Source organism: Elaeis guineensis, chromosome 4, assembly GCF_000442705.2.
Source record: "Elaeis guineensis isolate ETL-2024a chromosome 4, EG11, whole genome shotgun sequence".
Classification (NCBI taxonomy): domain Eukaryota; kingdom Viridiplantae; phylum Streptophyta; class Magnoliopsida; order Arecales; family Arecaceae; genus Elaeis; species Elaeis guineensis.
The window spans coordinates 7,070,828-7,088,180 of record NC_025996.2 but is presented as its reverse complement, the minus strand read 5'-3'; the positions used below and the strand labels follow the sequence as shown (position 1 = coordinate 7,088,180).

At 47.1% G+C, this 17,353-nt stretch overlaps 1 protein-coding gene across 1 annotated transcript in view; it reads right to left on the bottom strand.

Moving 5' to 3' along the window:
* The window catches only part of LOC140857102 (uncharacterized), a 37,612-nt gene extending 27,226 nt beyond the window's left edge, over positions 1–10,386 (bottom strand). Inside the window, exons 1-2 of the mRNA XM_073255435.1 lie at positions 10,177–10,386; positions 10,030–10,063 (exon numbers count right to left, since the gene is read on the bottom strand). The gene's annotated coding sequence lies outside the window, so the exon portion shown is untranslated. The remainder of the gene's footprint in view (positions 1–10,029; positions 10,064–10,176) is intronic.
* Between the last annotated feature and the right edge of the window lie 6,967 nt (positions 10,387–17,353).

Here is a 17,353-nt window from a genome sequence, read left to right as displayed (position 1 = left end):
ATTTTAGAACACAATACGACCATAAAATAAATAATAGATAAAACAGCAGAAAGTGATCTCAGAAAATGAATCTCTTAACAACAGGTCATAGGGCCTACCCGAGTTGGATCAATTTTCTGTTTGCTTTCATCCTCATTTCAAATTAAAGGCTACATACTTGGTCAATGCTATCCTTTTAGATCCTTTGTTGAAAACTACTATTCAAGTAATTTTAGGTTTTCACCTCCTAACATGACTGTTGGGTATAAAATATCCTCAGCCGAAGTTTTTGACAGGATTGACCCTCCTAGGACTCTTCCGGCTTTCGACTGCAGATGATATCTCTCCGGACTTCTTCAACAGCCGGATTTCTATGGTGCTGACTGAATTCCCCCGACGGACGAACTCCCACTGCACCACCCGAGCTCCTTCAATATGAGTTCCCCCAGTCATCTATTAAACCGCCCCAAGTGCTCGCTGAGCTCCGCCGCCAGCCGACCTTCTACGACTATCAGCCGTTCCCCGAATCCCTTCAAGACTTCTTCCAGCCAGGTTCAACTCCAATCCGAACTACCCCGGACTTCGTCAACGGCTGAACTTCTCCAACGGTAGATTCCTACAACTATCAGATTTTATCCGGACTCCTACGGGAGCCGGGCTTCATCCCCGATCTCGACTGCTGGAAGGCTTCGCCCGGACTCCTACGGGAGCCAGGCTCCGTCCTCGACCCCGGCTGCTGGTAAACTTCATCCGGACTCCTAAGGGAGCCGGACTTCGCCCCTGACTTTGATTGCAGGTAGACTTAGCCCGGGCTCCTACGGGAACCAGATCTCGTCTCCTACTCCAGCTGTGGGAAGACTACGCCCGGACTCCTACGGGAGCCGGACTTCATTCCCGACTCCGGCTGCAGGCGGACTTCGCCAGGACTCCTACGGGAGCCGGGCTCCGCCCACGACTTCACTTACAGGTAAACTTCGTCCGGACTCCTACGGGAGCCGGACTTCACCCACAACTCCAATTGCAGGAAGACTTAGCCCGGACTCCTACGGGAGCCGGATCTCGTCTCCGACTCCGGCCGAAGGAAGACTCCGTCCGGACTTCGTCCCCGATCTCGACTGTTGGAAGGCTTCGCTCGGACTCCTACGGGAGCCGGGCTCCGTCCTCGACCCCGGCTACTGGTAAACTTCGTTCGGACTCCTAAGGGAGCCGGACTTCGCCCCTGATTTTGATTGCAGGTAGACTTCGCCCGGGCTCCTACGGGAGCCAGATCTCGTCTCCGACTCCAGCTTCTCCGACGCAGGCGGATTTTTGCACCAATAGGATTGGCGCTAGAGGAAGGGCTGTGTCTTCGCAGTACCCTTGTTCTTAAAGGAGCGCTCAACGGGACCGCCCCCGGACATCTTTTCCGGCGTCCTCTCCTCCTTCCTCCACTAGGTCTTTGCCCGATGCCTCCCCGCAAGGCGTCCACGCGACGATCCACGGCCTCCGCGGCCAGATCTCAGGCTCCGGCCTCACCTCCAGTTTCCCAGCCTCCTCCTCCTCTTCCGGCGACGGTGGTTGGCGTGGAGCAATTTGACTTGCTGGCACAGCAGGTCAGAGGCCTCACTGAAGCTGTGCAGGCCATACAGCAGCCGCAGGCATCAGTGTGCCTGGAAAGAGAGTCACCGGAACACCAGAATCCGGTGGTAGGGCGAGCCACTTGGGCCAGCCGCCCCGTTTTTTTCGGAAAGACGAATCCGAGGGTGGAGAGCCCTTAGTCGGATCACGATTCCACCCCTAGAAGATCTCTACCCCCATTCTGCCAAAGGACCCTCGAGACCCGTAGTCGAGAGAATTTCCTGGATCGGAGGCTCCAGGAGATGAACCGGCGGATCGAAGAACTCCGCCACGCACCCCCCGCTTATGGTGAGGATATTTGTACTGACCCTCCCTTTTCTCAAATGATCGTGCAGGAACTGATCCCGCCAAACTTCAAACTCCCCCAATTTGAAAGCTACGACGGGACTTCGGACCCGGTTGACCATCTGGAGGCCTTCCGGACGATGATGCTGCTTCATGGCGCACCCGACGCCATTCTATGCCGGGCCTTCCCATCCACCTTGAAGGGAGCGACGAGAAACTGATACTCGGCGCTGAAATCGGGTACCATCTTTTCCTTCGATCAGATAAGCCACCAGTTTGTGGCCCATTTTGTCAGCAGCCGGCGCCCCCGAAAGGGTTTGGAGTCCCTCATCAATATCAAGCAGAGAGAGGGGGAGTCCATTCAGACCTACATCAACCGTTTCAATGTCGCCGCGCTGGAAGTCCGGAACTTGGACCAGTCGGTAGCGATGGCCGCTCTGAAGGACGGCCTTCAGAAGAATGACCTTTTGTTCTCCCTGGAGAAGAAGTACCCCAGAAATTTTGTTGATCTGTTGGCTCGGGCCGAAGGGTACGCCCGAGCAGAAGAAGCCTTCAGAATGAAGAATGAGGAGACTGCGAGAGAGCGGCAGGTGGGAGACTCGAGTAAGTCCGCAGTCGAAAAAGGACCGAGAGAAGCTCGGCCACGTTCTTGAACTCCTCCCGGGCACAAGCATGTCCATACTCCTCCCCGGGTACGCAGACAGAGAAGTCCGGACCACGGAGTTCGGCGGGATTCTCCACCAGGAAGATTCCGCAACTATGCCCCCCTCAATGCCTCGAAAACCCAAGTGCTGATGGAGGTCAGAGAGCAGCTGCCAAGACCGGAAAGGATGCGCACACACCTTGGGAAGCACAATCCTAACAAGTTCTGCCTCTACCATCGTGACCACGGCCACGATACAGAGGAGTGCATTCAGCTCCGGGACGAGATCGAGGAGCTCATCAAACGAGATCGGCTCGACAGGTTCATTCGACGCCGACCTGAAGGCAGAGAGGATCGGCCAAGAGCCCTGCCGCAACCTGAACCGCCAAGGAGGGAAGAGCAGCCCGGAGATCGGCCTCCGATCGGGACCATCAACTCCATCACCGGAGGACCTCAAGGAGGAGCAGACCTTCCACGACCATGGGACTCGAGAAACCTGTAAATGTACTACTAACGACTTTGCTTTGAATCAAAATTCCTTTCGACTTTGCATGTCTTTCCCTTTTGGCATGGACTTATTACGACTGGGGATAACCCCTTCAAACAATCGAAACAAGGTCATGTTAGGAACAGGAGGAGAACCTCGTCCTGACATGAGCAAAATGAAAGTCCGATTGTTTTAAGATCGGATCGGGGGAGAGGCCCATATAACGGCCCTTAAGTGCCCCCATGGTCATGTTCGGAACAGGAGGAGAACCTCGTCCTAACATGAGCAAAATGAAAGTCCGATTATTTTAAGATCGGATCGGGGGAGAGGCCCATATAACGGCCCTTAAGTGCCCCCATGGCCATGTTAGGGACAGGAGGAGAATCTCGCCCTAACATAGGCAAAGTCAAAGGCCCGGTTCTTTTAGACCGGATGGGGGGAGAGGCCCTACAACGTCCTTATGCGCCCCCACAGCCATGTTAGGGACAGGAGGAGAACCTCGCCCTAACATGAGCAAAGTCAAAAGCCCGGTTCTTTTAGACCGGATGGGGGAGAGGCCCTACAACGCCCTTATGCACCCCCACAGCCATGTTAGGGACAGGAGGAGAACCTCGCCCTAACATGAGCAAAGTCAAAAGCCCGGTTCTTTTAGATCGGATGGGGGGAGAGACCCTACAACGCCCTTATGCGCCCCCACAGCCATGTTAGGGACAGGAGGAGAACCTCGCCCTAACATGAGCAAAGTCAAAGGCCCGGTTCTTTTAGACCGGATGGGGGGAGAGGCCCTACAACGCCCTTATGTACCCCCACAGTCATGTTAGGAACAGGAGAAAAATCTCGTCCTGACATGAGCAAAGTCAAAGACCCGGTTCTTTTAGACCGGATGGGGGAAGAGGCCCTTGCAACGACCTTTATGTGCCCCCACAGCCCCGTTGGGAACAGAAGGAGAACCTCGTCCTAACCTGAGCTGAGATCGACTACGTCAAGAACAGAAGGAGAACCTTGTCCTGACGATGACAAAAACTCGATCGCCCAACACGATCAGATAAAGAGAAAAGTCCCCTCAACGGCACCTCTACACCTCTACGCGACTCCACGAAAAGCAAGGGGAGGACCCTCACTCAGAAAAGAGGAGAAAAATTAAAAAGGAAAGCGACGAACTACATCGACAACAGATGAAAAACAAACTATACCAAAAACATACGGAACTTCGTCTCAACAAAGACGGGAGCTCCTACCGAACATCTCCGGTCTCTAAGAAGGCTCTCGACACGGGTCAAAAAAATAATGACTCCTTCAAGGTAATGCGAAGTTCAGACTACGAGCTCGAGCCTACGGCCATGGACGACAAGAAAAGCAAATCAATGTGGCGACGACTGGGAACCTCCGAACAACACCGACGTCGAACAAGTCAAGAGACAAAAGAAGTTCGGCGAACGACGATTTAATGCAATGCGTGGACGAGGTAACAAAAAATCTCTTTTTCATTTCATTCACAAAATATACACTACAAAGCCCAGCAGGCTAAAGGAAGAAAAGCAAAACAACAAGAACAAGACAAAACAACAAAAGAAAAAATATATACATGGGAAGACGGAAGGCAAAAAGAGCCCTAAGGGGGCCCGGCTTCCTCCGACCTCGAACTTTCGGCTTCGACCCTCGCCAGGGAGCGCCTTAAACTTTCGACTTCTGCTTTCAATTCTCTCTCTCTCATTAATATCTCCATGTATCTACGGTGAAATCGCCGGCTCTCGTTCTTCGCCTCTCGACGTCTTTTTCTCAGGACCTCGGATTCCGCCTCCGCGTCCTTGACGGCCTGCTGCTCGCACGCCAGCTGGATCTTCACTTGCTGCAGCTCGGCCTTCCCCTCCCCAAGGGCGACAGATAGCTCTTCTGCGGTTCTTCTCAGGGATTGGAGTTCGCTGGAATTCCGAGCGGAAGCAAGCTGAGCCCCTCCAACTAGCTGTCCTTAAAGGCGGGCAACTTCGTCGGTCGCCATCCTGAGCCTCCCTTTGTATTCGTCCACCTGCTTGCGCCAACCGGCCCGGTACGCATCATAGCTCGCCTCGGCATCCTGGAGCTGTTGCTGGAGGACGGAGATCTTCTTCGACAATTCCCAATCGCTGTCGGCCCGAGTCAAAAGCCAGGATGAGCTTCCTTCCAACTGGCTAATCCTCTCCTGAGCGGCCGATAGCTCCACTCGGAGGGAACTGATCTTGGCAGCTTAAGCCCAAATTCGATCGCTGGCGCACTTCCTGTATTCCTCGAGCTCCCTCTCGAAGTTCGCCTTTCTCCGGCTGTACTCCATGATCCCCTTCACGTGGAGGTTTCGGAAGCGGGTGGCTTCTGCGGTGGCTTCGGAGTGACCCTCCCTCAACCTGCGGAGCTCGCCTTCCATCTTCTTCAACCTTTTCGTCAAATGAAGAACTTCCTTCTTCAGGCGCTGGATCGTGGACTTCAGCGAAATCCCCTGAGGCAAAGGGAAGCGCTTCGGCAGGACGCTGCCATCGGGAGGTCAACGCGTTAAGATGCAGCTCATTACAAAGAAGAAGAAAGAAAGAAAGAAAAAGAAGAGAAGAAAAGTCTCCCACAAGGAGGAGACCAATTTTATTGACTGAACGTTTCTTGAAGACAAAAGAAAGAAGAAAAATTACAATAAAGGAAGAATACGAGGTTAGAGGTCTCGGACCTCTGGACCAACGGGGGGACTCGGCACCTCTGGGGGGTGGTCCGCGGTGGCTGCGACGGTGGTGGAGGGTCCGGCTTCATCCTCGGACGCCTCGTCCAAGAAGCTGAGGTCAAGCTCGGAGAATTTCACGGCCATCTTCTCCTGGCAGAGCTCGAACCCTTTATTGAATGTGGCTTGACCGAACTCAACCTTCAACTTCTTCATTTCGGTGGAAGCCTTGAACTCCACCGCTTGACCCCTGACCTCCGAGATCAAGGTCGGGATCTGTTCCGCCATGTTGGCGACCTCGGCCTCCGCCCTCCTCACCATCTCCTCCAAGGCGGCCTTCTGTTCCGCCGAGATCTGTCTCTCTCTCAAACGCTTCTCGGAGACCGGCCGCCTCGAGGGCCATTTCCTTAAGGCGGGCAGCCTTGGCCTGCTGACCTTCCACCGCCTTGTTTGTCGTCTCGATGTTGGCGAGGAGTTGGTGTCCGAGCTGCAAGGACGACCGGAGGGTCAGAATGGAAGCTGAGAAGTTAATTAAATAAAGAAGCGAAAGGAAGAAAGGAAGATGAATCTGCTTACCTCGAGGAAGGCCCCCAGCGAGTCCCAGACTCGTTGTGCAGGATCGACGCGGACGATCCTCTGGACGACTTCGGGCAGTGAGCATCCGTCTACCAGCTTTTTTATTAGGTCCCTGTCACTAAAGGGATCATCCCCCTGCTCCTCTTCAGAGCCGCGGGATTCTTCGGTGGCAGCCTGGCGACTGCCGACCCTGCGGGCCAAGATCTTCCTCCTCTTCCTCCTCTCACCCCCTGGCACCTCCTCAGGACGGGTCTCCGCAGCGGGGACCTCGGTAGGAGAACTCAAACCCCTCGAGGAAGCCCGGGCGGCTGGAAGCTCAGTGTCTGCAAGGACGTCGGCGGCTGAGGTCGCTTGGGCGGGCGCGGCCGAACTCATCCCCTCCACTCTGGTCTTCTTCGCCAGTCCGGAGGCCGCGGCGCCCTTTCTTTTGAGAGCCTTCAGGCTTCTGGCAAGCATCTGTGCTTCTTCGGCGTCCATGCCTAAAAAAAAAAAAAAAAAAAAAAGAGAGAAAAAGAAGAAAAAAAGAAAGAGGGCGTGAAAAAGAAGAAAAGAAGAGAAGTAGGGGAGAGAGAGGAAAGGAAAGGAAAAGAAGAAAAGAAAAGGAGAGATGAAATACTAGCGGGATCCAGGGGGTTCAAGCCGATGTTGAACAGAAACTGCTCCTTCAGGAGATTGGGGAGAGAAATAGTTGGATATCGGAGGAGTTTCTGGGAGGCTTGATGATCGTCCCCCCCAGGCTGGGCGCCCGGCGGACGGAGTCCCTCGGGGAGCCCCAAGGGGGCAACCCTAGCCTCAAGGTCGGGCATCGAACATATAGAAACTTTCCCTTCCAGTTATGGATAGAAGAGGGGGCACCTTTCAACAACCCCTTTCTACCGAACTGTGGGGAGAAGTACCACCAGTCCTTCGCCGTGGGATGACGCTTGAAGGTGTAGAAGTATCTAAACAAGAAAAGGGTGGGCTGGACTTCGACTATATGACAAAGAGAGATGAACCCTATCAAGAACCTAAAGGAGTTTGGTGCAACCGAAGCCAGAGAAATGTCTAGAAATCGAAAAAGGACAATGACAAAAGGTAGAAAAGGAAGCCGAAGTCCGGCACGGAAGGCCTCCTGGTACAGGCAGAAGCAGTCGGGGGGAGGGACACTAGCCCGGTCGGACGGGCCAGGAAGTTCCAGTTTGTACTCCAGAGGAACCCCATACTGAACTCTTATCAGTTGGAGTTCGTCCGGAGTCAGAGAACAAGGAATGACGTCCGGTGCAAAAATCGGACGAGATTCAGCTCTGCTACCGGTTCATCTACCACCTGAGGACTTTGGGAGACCGAGACAGACGAACTCCTAGAGCCGCTGGAAGAAGAAGCCCTGGAAGACATCTAGAATCACACGAAGACCACTTACAGAGGCGAAATCCCTAAAAATCGGAGAAAATCGCGGACAAGGTCTCGGGGGACTGATGTGCAGAGCAAGAGGAAGAAAGATCGAACGGTAAAAGGAAGAACAAAAAGAGGAAGGAGTTCCGAGACTAACCTAAGCGATTCGGAGAGGTGCGAAGGTGCGGAAATGGGGACGGCTCGAGGAACGCCTAAGGCTGGAAAGGGCGCTGAGAAAAATCGGAGTTCTCAGGGAGAAGAAGGGCGCCAGAACGAGACCGTCGGATAGAGTAGGACTCTTGGAGGAGGAGTGCGGGTTTAAATAGGCCCCGAGATCTGGCATAATGATGATTGCGAATCCCCTCTAACCGGTCTCTTTTCACCGCGTGTCCCACTCACCACAGCGGGCGGTTAAAAAGTGGCAAACGGCTGACAGAGCCTTTATTGCGCCACGCCTTGAGCACCGTTCCGCTGCAGGTTCCAGAAGAGCCTCTTCGGATCGTCTCGATTTGAAAAGACTCCAGCGCATGCGCATTGAATACCAAAATATCTGAGGACGATTGCGCGCGAACGTCAAGGGAGCAACTTCGGCTGTGATAATCTCTCTGTACTTTCTTCATTCGAAATTCGAACTCGGAAGTAGAGGGCTGGTGTTGGGTATAAAATACCCTCAGCCGAAGTTCTTGACAGGATTGACCCTCCCAGGACTCCTCCGGCTTTCGACTGCAGATGATATCTCTCCGGACTTCTTCAACAGCCGAATTTCCACGGTGCTGACTGAATTCCCCCGATGGACGAACTCCCACTGCACCACCCGAGCTCCTTCAACATGAGTTCCCCTAGTCATCTATTAAGCCGCCCCAAGTGCTCGCTGAGCTCCGTCGCCAGCCGACCTTCTACGACTATCAGCCGTTCCCCGAATCCCTTCCAGACTTCTTCCAGCCAGGTTCAACTCCAATCCGAACTACCCCGGACTTCGTCAACGGCTGAACTTCTCCAACGGTAGATTCCTACAACTACCAGATTTTATCCGGACTCCTACGGGAGCCGGACTTCGTCCCCGATCTCGACCGCTGGAAGGCTTCGCTCAGACTCCTACGGGAGCCGGGCTTCGTCCTCGACCCCGGCTGCTGGTAAACTTCGTCCGGACTCCTAAGGGAGCCGGACTTCGTTCCTGACTTTGATTGCAGGTAGACTTCGCCCGGGCTCCTACGGGAGCCAGATCTCGTCTCCGACTCCAGTTGCGGGAAGACTCTGCCCGGACTCCTACGGGAGCCGGACTTCGTTCCCGACTCCGGCTGCAGACGGACTTCGCCCGGACTCCTACGGGAGCCGGACTCCGCCCACGACTTCACTTACAGGTAAACTTCGTCCGGACTCCTACGGGAGCCGGACTTCACCCACAACTCCAATTGCAAGAAGACTCAGTCCGGACTCCTACGGGAGCCGGATCTCGTCTCCGACTCCGGCCGAAGGAAGACTCCGTCCGGACTTCATCCTCGATCTCGACTGCTGGAAGGCTTCGCCCGGACTCCTACGGGAGCCAGGCTCCGTCCTCGACCCCGACTGCTGGTAAATTTCGTCCGGACTCCTAAGGGAGCCGGACTTCACCCCTGATTTTGATTGCAGGTAGACTTCGCTCGGGCTCCTACGGGAGCCAGATCTCGTCTCCGACTCCAGCTTCTCCGACGCAGACGGATTTTTGCACCAACAATGACCATGGTGGAAATGCCAAGAAGGATATTACATTAGCTGCATTGACAGCGATGGTCTTCAATATTTAACTGTCTTTTGTAATAATGGGTATATTTTCTCCAAGCATAGGAAAACCCTTTTAATCAGTTTGAAGATTATCTCCCCAAGTTTCTGCATTGTTGTAGCCAAGAAAGAGTCTGGCATGGAAGGTCATCATCTTTAGAGAACCTGAGATCATTTGCAAGAGAAACCTTTTCTACAAGTATACAAGCCTCGTACCAACTATTTGAATCATCTTTTTCACTTCTTCTTTTATTCCTATCAGAGGCTATAAGGCCTACCTAAGTTACTTGAGGTCTCTCCTACCTAATAAACCCATAAAAATAGAATGAAGATAAAATTTGGTAAAATGTCGATTTTTTGCAGAGATTCAGGCAAGCATTGGCCAAAGTCATCGATCAAACAAATTTTTCAAGAAAGCCGATATGAAACTCCAACAATTTCAACAATATGGGAAATTTTTTTTTTTAGAAGTTGCTAGCAAAGCAATAAGCCCTTACCTTCAGAAATCAGGACAAGCGTTGGCCAAAGGCACCGATCAAACAAATTCCAAGAAAGCCGATCATTAAACTCCAAGAATTTCATCAATACATGATTTTTTTTTTTCAGAAATTACTCGCAAAGGGATAAAGCCCTTACCTGGGAAGACACAGCTTGAAGAGGAATTTCCCTTCTGCCTCCGACATAGAAAAAAAGAAAAGAAAAGAAAAGGCATTAGAAACAAGAAATCCATCAGGAAAATACTCTGATTGAAACCGTAACGCAATGCTACAAAGAAAGACTTACAACGGCTGCGGCAGTATCATCGCAGCTGGTCTCGATGCCAAGAATGACGACATCCTCCGAAGCCAAGCTCCGATCCGAGTCTGAGGATATCTGAGAAAAGACGCCAGAAGGCGAGGGTATAGGAGGGAGGTGTTTGAAAGAAGGCTTCAAAGAGAAGGGGGGAGACGGAGGTAAAGGGTTGCCGAGGGCCCTTTGAAGCTGCGAGCCAAAGCCCTAGTTCCCGAAGGCGTGATCGTTTGAGAGAGGTTATGAAGAGAGCGGAGCAGGAAACCCAGAAAGACGATGCGAGCTTAGAGAACGACATGTCCGAGGGGTAACCCGGTCTAGGAGATATCACGGCCTGTATCGGTGAATGGCCGAAACTGAGACGAACCGATACGTAAACGCCAGAACCTGTATCAGCCTTCTTTTTTAATCTTTGTTGGATTAATATTTTGAAATACTTATTACAACCCTATAGGCCTCCACTTGCACGCCCTGAATCCGACAGCCAGCGGATTTGATTTGATCAAACTCTCCGCCAATGCAAAGGTACCATTTCAGAGCTGTTTTTGATTTTGTTGTTATATTTTAATTATTAAAATATTTTTAAATTATTGCAGTATAATCTCCATGATTTTTAGAAAATGTCCCAATTAATTCTCATAAACTTTTACATTAATTGTGCACTAAAATGTGAGTCTTGGCTTCACACATCATCATTCACTATCTCTTCTACTTTTGCCCCAATTGTTTGTTATGCTAATTCAAGCCACATTGCCTGTTGTCGCGATGACCGAACATGAAGTCAAGTTGGCTGCCAAGTGGATGATAGCTGCAGAAAATCTATTGGGATACTAGGATGGTTGAGAATATGGATGGAGCCATAAAGGTCACCAGCAATCTAGACCCATGCTTTTGTTGCCTCTCCTGCAACATGTTGCATGAAAAACGCTAATATGAACAAAATGGTTTAGATGAATTTAAAAAAAAAAATAAAATCAATAACTATTGTTAAGAATTTGACTAATATCTTACTCAGAAAATATGTTTGAAGTATATACGATTATTGATCCCTTTTTCAGATGCCGGCCTAGGCACTAGTTGGACGAATGCACTAGTAAGCCACCAATTCGAATGGAAGTGAATTTTTCTCTCTTGAACTTTTAAGGGCATTCATTACTAGCATGTGCATGTTGTCCATTCAGAGAAGGGCAATAACTAAGAAGCTATACCGTGGAGGATTAAAGGTAAAAAAAAGATTAATTGAGAATAAAAAGGATAAAAATTCATTAATTTTGGTGTTTGGATGAGAAGTCTTTAGATTACAAATTGATACTTGTTGCTGCTCGATTCAGTCAATATCGGAGAGACGGCGGTTGAGCCTCACGCAGAGATATTGGCACTGGAGTGACTTGCAAATAAATCTGAACCAGAGATTTTCACTCCAACGAGGACCCTCCGACATTCAAATCAGATTCAAAGAATAATAAGAGCAGCAACCAGATCTCTAAGAGGGATTGATTAGCTTACCTTGGTTCTCAGGGCTTTGGTTGCTTATATAGAAGACTGTCGAATAGCTGGTCATACAGCTGTATGAAGATTGTGAGATCCTAAGATTACAGAGCTGTTTAACATGCTATAATGGACGAGATATTTCAGCTCTCAATCACTCCCACAAGATTAAGAGAGTTGGTTATATTTGAGTCTATCCACTTGGAGTGGACAGCTGTCGCGTATATCATGAAGTGAGTCGGCTGTGATAACAGAGACAGTCCACGTGCTAAGACATCGATCTGTCGAGGTAACAGAATGCACCGGACAGATCATACGATAGACCAGATGCAAGTTGCTCGGCATTGTATATGGCTCTGCTCTTAAGTCAGTGGCCCCAATGATAGTTTAAAGACCTGAGATGTCTCATGATTGGCACGCTGATCTGAGATACTTACGGTAACCACCATAACACTACTCTATAGTTTTGAGTCTGAGAATCAGATGAAAGAAATATTTTAAAAGTCGTACATTGGATCTGGAGATATGCACTTTCATGCCTTCACGAATATTTGCTGCTGCAACCACTGCATCATTATGCAGGACAAGTATACCTTTAGCATCCTGCTCGGTGAAGACAATAGCATCCTCGCCCTCATCTTCAAGCCTTGACCTCTTCGCCTCTGGAGGCTCTGTCGATCCAGATCATCTCCTAGTTATCATATGGATTTCATCTCGGATGGATTGGTCTTCCACTATCGCCTATCCCCCTGCTTCCTATCTCCCTTACTGCACTGGTATTGATTGTGGCTAGGTAGAGGGAATGGTTGCGGAAGCAAAGGAGCCAATTGCTGAGCTCTTGAAGGTCGACGTTGAGGTACCACCCTCAGGATGAAATGGTTCAGTCTTCCTGCTTGACGAAATGCATCGCGAATGCCTTCTCCATCAGCATCTTCTCTCTTACTGAAACCCCTTCCGATGAGGTTTTCACCACATCCTTTGATGGAGCAACCATCGATTCAACAATGAGAGGGGATTTTCATCCCCCGTTGCTGCAGGAGTCGATTCAATGGCCGGAGCTTGGGTATAGCTATCCACTGGAGCTGAAGAACCAACGGTCGGGGGCCTTGGCCTGTTTTTTTCGGGCCAACATCAGTTTAAGTTTCCTCACAAGTTTTAAGCTCATCTTGCTTCTGAGGGTTGCGATAAAGGTTTGGAGCAGGAAAGTCTTGCGATTATTTTTCTCTGACTAAATGTCAGGAGCTGATTTAAAAAGGAGATAAAAAATGAAGATAAAAAGCCACCATCTAAAAAATTAAATTTTTGAGAAAACCACCAGTGGGGTCCCATCAATTGCGATCGTTTGCAATGATTGTACCAAAATGATATCAACAACTTTAAATGCCGAACATTCATGAAGAATAAAAGCACATCTCCAGATCCAAGGTACGACTTTCAAAATATTTTTTCATCTGATTTTCAGACTCAGGAGTAGGAGAGTAGTGTTATGGTATTACCGTGAGTACCTCAGATTAGTATGTCAATCATGGGACATCTTAGGTCTTCAAGCTATCATCAGGACCGTTACTTAAAAGTAGAGCCATATACAGTATAGAGCAGCTTGCGTTTGATCTATCGTATAGTCTGTTTGGTGCATTCCGTTGCCTCGACAGATCGATGCCTTAGCACGTGGGCTGTTCTTATTATCATAGCCGATTTACTTCATGATGTGTACAATGGTTGTCCACCCCGAGTGGATAGACTCAGGCATCACCAACTTTCTTAATCTTGTGGAAGTGATTGAGGGCTGAAATATTTCGTCCGTTATAGCATATTGAACAGCTCTGTAATCTCAAAATCTCACAATCTTCATACAGCTGTGTGACTAGCTGTTCGACAGCCTTCTATATATGTAACCAAAGCCCTGAGGATCAAGATAAGCCAATCAATCTCTCTTAGAAAACTAGTTGCTGCTCCTATTATTCTCTGAATCTGACTTGAGCATTGGAGGATCCTTGCCGGAGCGAAAACCTCCAGTTTGGACTTATTTTGCAGATCACTCCAGTGCCAGCATTTCTGCACGAGGCTCAGCCACCGTCTCTCTGACTTCGACCGAATTGAGCAGCAACAATACTTATAAATGGTTTTTATTAACTACTGAGTTAGGTGTTAATATTCAGTTTCAACATTTGTTATTGTTAGTTTTATGGTGGGCTATATTTGCTATGCATGCATGGCAATTACCATTCTTTCCGCTATCTATTTTGAGTACTTTGGATAATGCTAGCATCTTCTCTAATCGTTTGAGTATTAATAACAACCCGACAACTACTTTCTTTGGATTCTACTTATTTACTTCATTCTAGACCAATAGTTGTCACCCCTTCAACATGCATCCCTTATAGTTGCCTTGCACCTTTCATAGTTGGCCTACATTCTTTATGGTCGACATATATACACCTTCGTACTTGGCCTGCATCCTAGTAGTTAGCCTATACCCTTGCAAGTCGATCTACATACTTAGTACTAGTGGCGTAGTTCGGATTTTTACCCTCGGAGTTCAATATATAAATTAAAATAAATAAATAAATAAAAATAAATTTAATAATATTACATTAATTGAAAGTGAGAGAGAAAGAAAAGAGGAAAAAAGTCAAAAAAAAGTGAGAGAAAGAATTAAAACTTGAGACATGGGGGATGGAAGGTGGGGATTCAAACCACTAGGCTAATTAAGATTCTTTATTTTATAGAGATTTAAAAGTATATATATATATATATATATATATATAATTTTTGAATAATATTTATATATCTCTAAGGGTATTATATCAAAACTTGAGGTTTCAATTGAACCCCCAAGTCAAAACGTGGCTCTGCCCCTGCTCAGCATTGTTAGCACTATTGGTAGTTGGTTTGTAATCTGGTACTTGGTCTATACCCTAGTACCAAGCCTGCATCCTGGACGGTTAACCTATATTTTGGTAATAAGGTTTGCACTTTGGTAATTGGCTTGTACTTTGGTACTTGATCTGTATCCCTAGTAGTCAATCTACATCCTTGCACTTAGTTTAAGGTTGACATTCTCCTAAATCTTCTTATAATTCGGCCCATGTAAGATGCCTTTTCTAAAAATCCACTATCGCAGAGTCTATATTGGATAACTTTCCAAGGTCTTTTATGATCGGTGTATGGATCACAATCATACGGTTTGGGTGAGGTGTAAACAACAACCCTAATATAAAGAACCTATACACATGCATCTCTAGCATTTCTAGACAAGCTCGAGAATATCTGTGGTACATGAATATTTGGCAAGCTAAATTAACCAATTTTTCATCAAGGCACTTTTCTTACAATATGAGGGTCCCAATCTAGTTTGTTTCCTACAAATTATTAAGAAATGTTCGGTAACAGCAAAGAAAGCTTTATGAATGCCTCTGGGTTGCTTGATGAAGACAAGTGCATCATCTCATGATCCTATTGCTTCTTAATTTTCTCTTCCTATATCCATCATATACATGCCTAAAAAAATGCCACATGACTATTATAAACAATTAGTTGAATTATTGTATCCATTAAAAAACCCATACAACTTGCTTACATGACTAAAGACAATGCATCATGCCATGATCCTATGGCTTCTTAAGTTGCTCTTCCTATATCCATCAAACACATGACTAAGAAAATGCCACGTAACTATTGTAAATAGTTAGTTGATTTATTCTATGCATTAAACCCATACAACGTGCTTACATGCCTCAATTGTGGATGAGTTACCATTGAGGTCAGTAATTATTCTTCAATACAACCGGTGTAAATCTTGAAGCACGAAGTACATATGAATAGTGAGATGGGTTTTATATGCTACAAGTAAGAATTCACTACTCTCATCGGCTTGTAAAGTCAACTTGCGGAGATGTTTTGGTTGGTGTCGAAGATATCCCCTGGTTTCTCACTGAAGATATCCTTGAACATGAAGGCTATTTCTTGCTTGGTCTTTTATCTACTTAAGATACCTGACAAGAAAGTTGCCATGGAAAGCTAAAGTGGTATGAAATGTTGTTAAGTGTACTAGAAAAATTTCCTGAACTCACAAATGCAACACTAACAACTCAACAATGTATGGCTCACTAAATTCCATTTGCAACAGTAGATTATATATTGGCTCCTTCAGGGTTGATTTTTGTTCATTTTTGGATCTAAGAAACCTATAAATGAAAGTATGAGATGCTAGCTTTGTAGGAAGGGAATCATATATAAGCTATTTAATTGAGAGATGTGGAGAACAAATGGTATAATTTTTTTTTTTCAAAGGCGGTATACAATTATGGAGGGCCAACTCTTGTACCACAAGAAATTTTTGCAGGAGGCCAACACCCACCTAGCTCCATTTTTGTCTCCAACGTCCTAAATTTCGCTGATAGGAAGCTAAAAGATCTCTCTGAGGTGTTGATAAAGTGGCACTTTTTTTTTTTTTTAATGAAGTGGCAGCTAGGATGAAGATAAAACAAACTATAATCACAGACAATATTTTTATTGTTATACCTTATCTCAAATATAAAAATTATGGAAGCCAGTATTCGGGAAAATGGGCCAAGAAATGAAAATAATATAAATCTTTTTTTCCTTTTTTTGCAATTATATGAGATATTATTTCGATTCATCAAGTAATAACAATAATCCCTACAATCCATACAAGTAATTGACAAGTAAATAATTAAGCAATCTACAAATAAAAGATGAATAATTTTAATGCATGTGAAAAATATGTCGAAATGAAGGAACAAAATCATAAAACCTAGTTGAATCTTCCACTATTTGAAACAATGAGATTACAAGATAATTCTTTCTAGTTTAACTAGAGGCTATATAAATATCATCGAGATTGAAACTTAGCTTCTATAATAATAATTTTTACTACTAATAAAATAGATTTCAATAACAATTAACAAAATTAAAAATGAGTCTCATCAAGTATCGATACTTGAAATATCCAATGAAGAAAAATTTCAAAGATTCAAGCCATCTAATTTATAGCTTTCAATATCAAAAACAATATATTAAATTTTAATAAAATCAAAATAAAATAAATTATTCAATGATCTGATAAAATAGTGTGATAATTATAGAATTTTCTCTCTATTTTCCTGCTTGGTCCCGTCCCCACAACACCACCGCCCCCGCCCCCCCCCCCACATTTTTCTTTTCCTTTTTTTTTTCACTATCTCTGGTGCGCCACTCTCCAACGAGCCGAAAAAGGGACTTGTGAAGGATGTGGCTCATAATGGGCCACGTCGAATTTATTTTAATAATTATAACTAATGTGGATCATCCGAACAGGTGAGAGGGCGATTAAAGAACGTGCTTCATGATATGCATGAGTTTTTTGGGTGAGTAGATGCACACTCATTCGAGGGAGATAAATTTCAAAAATTTGTCTCCATGTGCAGGAGAACAGTAGCGTTACGGGACTCCCGCTATAATACGCACAAGCTTCTGTCTAACCTCAATCGGGACTTGGTTGTTCAATGAAGAAAATTCTAACAAGCCAACATTCGTACGTGTATCCCTTTCGTGAACGCATCGCTGGCAATCGGGAAGCAGTTTCCGCATGATAAACACGTGTACGTCCCCACGTCCAATGGCCCTGCCGGGCCGCCCGCGTGACTGACGCCGGACACTGCCTCAAGGCTTTAAATTTGTT